The following is an 8,268-nucleotide window of genomic DNA, read 5'->3' as shown; positions in this document are numbered from 1 at the left end:
AAACAAAACAGTATGCAGCCAGTGAATCTTTAGAGACATATTGAGGATATGTCTGGCTGCACATCGATGAGAATGATCTTAAAATCCATGTTGTAGGTGTATTCTGTGAGTATGGTTAGGTTGCACTTTTAACAAAGATCGATTCAGTCTACAGAACAGATGTTTCCATTGAATTCTGCCAAGAGTGGGAGTGACAAGGACAAGAAAACTTCTATAAGCATCATTTCCTAGCACCATTTGCATTAATTTGTGCCCCCAGAAAAGATTTTCCCTGTAGGTCAGGTTTACTTTTTTTCCATTCAGGGAAATATATATTAAAAAGTTGTGAGTGCTTTTTTAAAAGGGTTGGCTCTCTTTACTACTGAAAAATTCTGGATTTTATTATGATTTAGAAATGACTGTTTCTATCAGAGTTTCTGAACTTGTCTCGTTGAGTTCTCCCACCTGGTAATGTTTTCAGGATTTCCTGATTCATACACAGCTGAACTCATCTATTTCAGCGATTCTGAACCCCCATCTCTTCCTGTAGTGGAACATTGTAAAAGAACAGTATGCTTTTGATGACTTTTTCCATTATAATTGCTTACCCAGCTAAAACAAACTATGTGTCATTCACACATTGAAAAATCTCTTTAGATGAATGGGGCTACACAATATGCAAACACAAATTCATTCTGAGATTTAGATTTCAGCATTACAATAGTTTTATTCACATAAAGGTACAAAAAACACACAAAAAGTGACCTTTACTGCTCTTAGGTACCTTCTGGCAACCCAGTAGTGGTAGAGAGAAACGCAGAAGTGCTAACAGGCGGTCTCTAGTAAGCTTTTTCAGTTTTTTGCAAATTGTTTATTTTTTTAAAACTGAAACCTCTCGCAAAGACTTACAAAAGCTTGCATAAATATTGATAAGCAGTTCCAACTCAAGTCAAGAAGGTGGCAGGGGTGGCAATCCATCCTTGGCTGCTGCATATAGTGTGTATAGTACCAGGGCTTGATCGCTATCCTGTAATTACCTAATTTTGTTGGAGAACACGGGTAAACAACGGCTATATACTTATATTGTGTTCATGATCCACTATTTTGAAAAGTAGCAATAACAACAACAGTAGTGATTAGGGCATTGACAACAACATCACTAACCTCTATTGTGGTCTATGGCATTGTGAGGGCTTCCTTTTGAAACAAAACATGGCAATCAGGTTGATCGCCTATATAAATATAGCAATCGCCATATTTCAATAATAAACCTGTACACTGGTGCAAAAAGTAAGGTACTGGAACTGAGCTTTAACCTCCCTGGCGGTCTGAATAATAAGTATTTTTATAAAGTCAAAGGGGTAGATTTAAAAATATTTATTTTTTTAAATTTCCTGCCTGGTCCCGCCTTCCAGACGCAAGCTTGCAGGGTCCCCTGGCTTCGTGTCCTCGAAGTTCACAGATGCAGACGCCAGGTGGGCATTGCCGGGCATCACTGGAGGACGCTGCGCGCATGTGGGGACTAGGTAATATTTAAAACTCTCTTGTAATTCCACCTCGAGTGTGGCTTGAGGTTTCCACTTTTGGTATTGAAAATTAAGCCCGAGCCAACCTCGGTAATACCGCCAGGGAGGTTAAGCAAGCTCTGTGAATCTGGTGAATGGGAACAAAAGTTCTAGCGACACAACTTTCCAGTACAAAGAGGAACCTGTAAAATATATCACTGTGTATGGCCACTCTGTTATCTGGATGGACAGTGGACTAAACCAGGGCAAACAGAGCAATCTAGCAAAGGCCGGGAAAAACTGCAAGCTGAGTAACTGCAGCTTTCAAACAGAACATAGCCCTTTATACACTGTAAATGTATTAAAAAAAATGTTTATTCAGATACAATCTCCAATTTATCACAAGCTGCAGTGAGAAAAGTTAATAAAGAACTAGTAAAGCACCATTGACTTAAGCGATGGGTTCAGAGGCTCATTGTTATTGGAGCGTACTCAGAAATGATTATTGTGGTGTACACATAATTATTTTACTGGAACCCTCCTCCATCACAGTGTTGGATTTCTGCACTGTTTAGCCATCTCCCCCAAGATGTAATTATCTGCACCACTGTCCACATGGCTTGGCTCTCTCTGATCACTAGTGCTCTGGTAGCAGAGTTAGCTCAGACATTCCAATGTTGTGAGGCAGCCTTGTCAGGGTTGGTCACCCAGCCCAGCAATTACAGAGGCAGTAACACACTATCCCCAGCTACAATGATTTCTCATTCACAGCACACAGCGGAGTAATATGGCTTCTGACCAACACTCTTCACTGCAGAAATGTGAAGATGCCTCCACCCCTAATTCATGCAGCATACACACAGGCAAACTTCTCTGCAGCCCAAGGGTAAGAGCCACTTGTGTCTGTGTTGCTAGATCATTGATTATTATTGGCCCTGACCAAGATAAACTGTGAAATCAGTTATTTATTGGACTGATCAGATCTGCCTAGAGCAGAATAAAGAAGTCATAAGGTTTTCCAGTATGCACAAAACTCCTCCAAACTTGAATTTTTGGTGCTAGGGTCGAAAGCTCTTTTATTATCAAGCCAGTTTACTTTGGCACAGAACATTTTTACGGAAAAATGCCAAGATAAGCTAAAGAGCGGCAGGAGCACTGATTTAATTGCACGCTTGTTATGTAACTTGGCTGAATGAATATGAAGTAGAAAAATGATTGTGTAGTGCAGCATTCCCAAACTTTCCCAGAAGTAACAAAAAGTCATGTTTATTATACATCCCAGAAGAAGCATAGGGGAACAAGCAGCATTTGTAAGGATTGATTATTTCAATCATTATAAGATTGTGTCCACAAAGAATATTTAAACCATGAGCTACCTTATGGCCAGGCCTTATGAACATGGTGTGTGTATCTTTCACCTATAGACCTTTAATGCCAGTTTAGAATATTGTGCTAATGTTAACAACATATATCGTGAAAAATGGACCTGTACCATTTGTTTGGATGAAATGCACACAATTGAACATTTCAGTGCACTGCAACACAGGTGCATTGGAGTGCCATTGAAAACAAACAGCAGTGCAACCTACTAAAATATAAAATGTGCATTGCCATGTGCTTTGCAACACATGAGTGTGGGTTTACAGCTCACATGTTCAGCAAAATGTCACACAGTTACCTACATGCTTGTGGATGAAGCTAAAAGATCAACAGGTAATTAGCCTGGGTTCAGCAATGGCAGATCACACCATATCTCCGTATAGTCCACTTTAAACAGTACCTAAGAACCGGCTGCATAGCGTTTGGCTCCTCTCACGTAAATACTTCTGGCTGCGTAGAAAAGCTGCTGAAAAGTAGGTTATGTCTGCCTCAGCTTGGCCATCATTCTCTATGCAACATCATTGTGCTTCTTGATGTTATTTTTTGATCAACCTTACAGTCACATTTAAGATAGATTTAGATTTTAATGTGCCAAGTATTTAATGATATTTGATCTAAATTAGAATAAATGTTACTAATATGGCTAATTTTAATATTAATTGTAACACAAAATGTTCTGATGTCAATATAATGATAAAATGAACAAAGAAAAACTTTGCCATGTCTATGGAATTTTAATGATCTATTCAACTTATATTAGATCCATCAAAAATATGGCATAGTGTATGGCTGGCTCAGAACAGACCCTAGTCACCTGTCTGCATTTTGAATAGAGCAATGGCACAGAAAACTCCATTGAGACCTGGCTGTGAATTGGAGACAGGTGGATTGCCTGTCTGCCTCAAGGCTGGTTCATAGGGAGCGATGGCCAGTAAATGCAGACTCCATCCAAGACTGAATTCAGGCATTGAGAAACTTAGAGTGGTTCTTTCTTTCCACAGTTTCCACTTTTAAAAATAGTTTGCAAACACCTAAAATTATTAGTTTTTTTTTTTTTTTTTTTGCAAGCAGCACCAATTTAAGTATGTAGAGGAGAGAGGGGTGCAAACTGCCCCTGGATCCTATATGTAGGGTCCAAAAAAAATGCACAGCAATGCTGCCACCTCCTACTGCCTGTCAAATAATGGTAAAAAAAAATTACTTATTTGGTCCACATGTGACCATTTCTTTTGTGCAAAACACATATGATAGCCATTTTTCAATTAAAGAAACTTCCCTGTCTATTTGCACTGTTATCTTTAATGTACACTGAATTGCACATGTGCAACTCGGAATACAATGCTGGGTGTCCCAACAAAACCCTTGGCATGCTTGCATGAGAATTGCATCATTCCCAGGTAGATTGTCAAAGATGGCAGCTGCTGCAATAGAAGGAGGACTGGTGAGTGTTTTAAAAAAATTGTATTAAGACAGGTGAGTTTATTTTATTTCAGAGGGGTTATGCCTGCTTGCATTTTTTTATATTTACTCTTTATTTCTGCATTATTCTATGCAGCCTTTTTACACAACCAGGGCTAGAAATTGCAGAGGTACCACTGGCACCTGACATTGACTAAGGTACTGTTTCAAACTACTGCCAGTTAGTATATTGCCTCTCCACTTCCCTTTATTTACAAGGACTGTCACTCTTTTAGAGCCAAGTCTCTTTGTTTCTCATTCCTTCTTAATCATTTTCTTTTTAATGCTTTGTGATCCTCATTATTGAGGTGTGATAGAGGCGTTTCCATTGCTTACATACAGTGTGAAAAAAGTTGTCCCCATGCCTCATCTCAGGAAGTTGTGTATGACTGTTTAATAGTTTCATAGTGAATAGAATGTTACAATCTAAAGCACATGAAAAGTGTTTTTGATTTTTTTTGTATCTGTAAAGTGCCCATCTTCTACGTGCTAAACTACAATTTAAATCTCTTTTTCCAGAGTAATTGAACATCTTGTTGCTAATACTTGTTTGCAGCATATTGATCTCAGTGTGCTACAAATGAAGTGATTACGGACAAGTGGTTGATCTGTTTAGTGGAATAATATGAAAATCATCCTCATGGTTTAGCTCTAACAATTCAGCAGTATTGCAGGAAATAGAGGAAAGGAAAAGTGCCAGTTTAATAATAATTTAAACATTTGTTTTCATATTTCATGAAAATTAAATTTGCAATTGGGGCCATTGTTGTTACCTGTAGCTTCACTATTAAAAATATCACTTTTTTTGAGGAATTGTAAGTTTTAACATGTGGAATGATACAAATGCATGTCTGCCTTTATAATAGTTAACACTAGAAACATTCCTATAGACAAAATGCTGTTGTACTATTAGCAGACTTTTTAAAAAGTCATATACCCTTTTCCAGTGTTTTGTCCGACTTGAAATTTCCATGACTGTTTATATGAATATCAAAGTGATGCCATAAAGGTCAATCATTCCATCTCTACGATTGTTCAGTGTTTTCCTTTTCCTCTACTGCAGCATCAAATACAGCTTTATGAAGAACACAACTCTAGACTTCTGAAATAGTAATTGATGGCAACACCTTGGCTAGGGTTAAACCATATGCCAATATCTTTACATATGCATTTTAGAAAATCTTGATTGGCTGTTTCAGGCCCGTCTTCTCTCTGCAGCTGTTAATAGAATTGCAGGAGTCTGATATTTAAACAGACACATAAAGGAGCTGCAATGACTTCTCTATAATACTGCCTGGAGTCCAGCTTATAACTAGTGGGTCAGGATAATAGGCAGACCAGGCACCTAGCATTTTTAACTTGATTTAGTTTGTTTTTTTCCAAAGACTGCTGTCTTGGTGGCTATCATAACCTTAGTTTAGAGAGATTTAGGCCTCTTTTAGTGTTGCAGTTAACTGCATCATTGTACAGCATGCTCAACTGGGCTCTCAATCAACTACATGGGAGTGGTTAGGAACCTTTTTGTAGTTAGGTTTGCAATGGCGTTCAAGCATAGTTCCTGGATGTTGCTTTTCCTTCTCTGGAGGAAGAACTACACAAGGGTTTCGCATGCAAACGTATTGAGATGTGGTGCATCTAGTGCTCCTGGAGGCATAGCAGCAGTTTGGGAGTGACTAACCATGTAGTTTTAGACTGCAAATCTGAAAGGTGCCTAAATGTTGAATTCTGTTGAGTGTTTAGAACATGAACCTAAAAAAAATCAGAAAAAAATATTTAACCATACCATAATCTAAAGATTTGGACTATAGATACTTCACAAGGTTTAGCATAGCTTCCTTTTCTAACTAAATGAGCGAGAAATGGCTAGACATCTCCCTTGGGTTCATGTGACAACTGTAGTAAAAAAAAAACATTCTTACTGTTAATCCGGCAAATCTCTCGATGGCGCTGGTCCTTACCAAAATCCGGTCCCGCGTCATCCTGGAATTCCTCTTTGTCCTGGCTGGGTGTCGCCATCTTCTATCCTCTGTTCAGTCTTCTGATCTCACTGCGCCTGTCTGAGATCGGCACCTCTTTCCCCTTGGAGGAAAAATGCCCCCTGATCTCAAGCAGCCAGAGCCACCTAGGATGCATGATGTAGGTATCCTGGGCGGCTCTTGAACTAAATCCAAAAATCCTCTTAACAAAAAAAATCACTTACATTTAATCCCGCAGCACAGTCGATCGGTCCAGAGGTCTCTTCCATTGGGTTCTGCTTCATCCTGGCATCCATCTTCCCCCTGGCAGGCTGCCATTTTCTCCTCTTCTTCCTGGTTCTTCTTCCTATGTCACCCGACCCATGCACGAGATTGGGTGTTGTAGATGGGACAAAAACTTGCCGATCTCACTGCGCACGCGTGACATCAGCAACTTGTTTCCCTTTTCACAAAAAGACTCCTTTTGCGCATGCCCGAGGAGCATCCAAGAGCCTCCCAGCATGCATGATGTAGGTATCCCGGGAGGTTTTGTGCTCCTATTCATTCTCAAGAATCAGGGGTGTTACACTTAAAAAAAAAAGTGAGTTTGAGTTTAGGTACGCTTTAAGTCTTGATCGCTGCAGTGATGAAGACTTAAAGGGTAGGTGCTGCTCCCTAAGAAAAGAAAAACCAAACAACATTTTTCCTTAATATAGAAGTATGTAAAGTGAAGTTGTTAAGTTTAGGTACGCTTTAATAATATTGTCCTGCAGACACATACAGTATATGACTTGTACATGACGAGTGGAAATTTCCTCCGAAGTTCAAGCTGGCGTCTAGAATTTCTTCGATGAAACCCTGTGCATGCTTCATATTACAGAGATTTCTGCACACAGTATTTGAGCAGTGATAGCAAGTAGCTGGGGGAAAGTGCAATGAAGTCTGCTTTCAGTATTTTTCAAAACAAGAGATAACATTCCTAATGACAAGGTCATGGCTATGTCTACATTCAGTGGCACATCTCCTGGTGCTGAGTTTGTTGACCTATGGCATGTAAGCTGGGTGAACATACTGCCAGGACTGGACTATTCTGAGAGCAGAAAATGTTTGTATGACTGATGAATATTGCTGAGGTTCCTATTGTGTGTCAATGGCGAGCTGTGGACATGGGATGACAGTATTATCAGGACAAGGTGTTTAATGATGATTTCCCTGTCACTGCCGCCATGTCCCCAGCTAATGAAGTCAGTGCAGAAATGATATGTATATGCACGGTGTGACATGACTGGGAGGTATGCTTTGGTATTGGTAATAGAGTGAGGAGCACAGATATATAACATATCACCTGTGGGGAAGGTAAAGTTTTACTTTTATTAAAGGGGAGCTTTGTTTATGTTTTATTTTCCCTGAGCTGGGCGTCTCACAGGCTGAGGGGGGAGCGCGCGCCAGCTCAGTCCACACAGCCCGGGCTCTCCCCCTCTGAACACGTGACCTGTCCGGAGTGCTGGCGGCACGGAGCCGGTGTACACAGAGCGCTATGTGAGGAGACTGCAGGGTGAGTGCAATGCTTCACACTTCTCTTGTACTAACCCTGACTTTTATTGTATTTAGCTGACTGAACGTACTTTTCTACAGCCACAGTGCACTGGTATGGGGACTTGCTGGGGTTTCTATGGACAGGGTAGCCCCGTAGTCTCATTGTGGGGTAATTACTACATGGCCTGGAGGATTGTGTGCACTTGTGTGGACTGGAATATGTTATAGTGGTATCAGATAAAGAATTAGGATGTATGCAGGTGACTTGTGTACTTATCAATGTGCATGGGACTTTTTTTTGGCAATAACAGGAGATAAAAGAAATGAAAGAGTAGCGCATGTTGCTGCTGGGGCCATTATGTACTTTTCCCCCATTCCCTTGGGCCATTCTGTACTTCCCCCATTCCCTGGGGCCATTCTGCACTTTCCCCCCATTCCCTGGGGCCATTCTGCAC

The 8,268-nt window shown here is 40.3% G+C and overlaps 1 protein-coding gene across 2 annotated transcripts in view; it reads left to right on the top strand.

The window, feature by feature from the left end:
- Nucleotides 1–7,690: 7,690 nt before the first annotated feature.
- PLCE1 (phospholipase C epsilon 1) overlaps nucleotides 7,691–8,268 on the top strand; it is a 149,507-nt gene continuing 148,929 nt past the window's right edge. For both annotated transcript variants that reach the window (XM_072424415.1, XM_072424414.1), the window contains exon 1: nucleotides 7,691–7,832. The gene's annotated coding sequence lies outside the window, so the exon portion shown is untranslated. The remainder of the gene's footprint in view (nucleotides 7,833–8,268) is intronic.

This window comes from Pyxicephalus adspersus, chromosome 10, assembly GCF_032062135.1.
Source record: "Pyxicephalus adspersus chromosome 10, UCB_Pads_2.0, whole genome shotgun sequence".
Lineage (NCBI taxonomy): Eukaryota > Metazoa > Chordata > Amphibia > Anura > Pyxicephalidae > Pyxicephalus > Pyxicephalus adspersus.
Note: the sequence above shows the minus strand (reverse complement) of the source record. Positions and strands in the feature narration are given on the sequence as shown.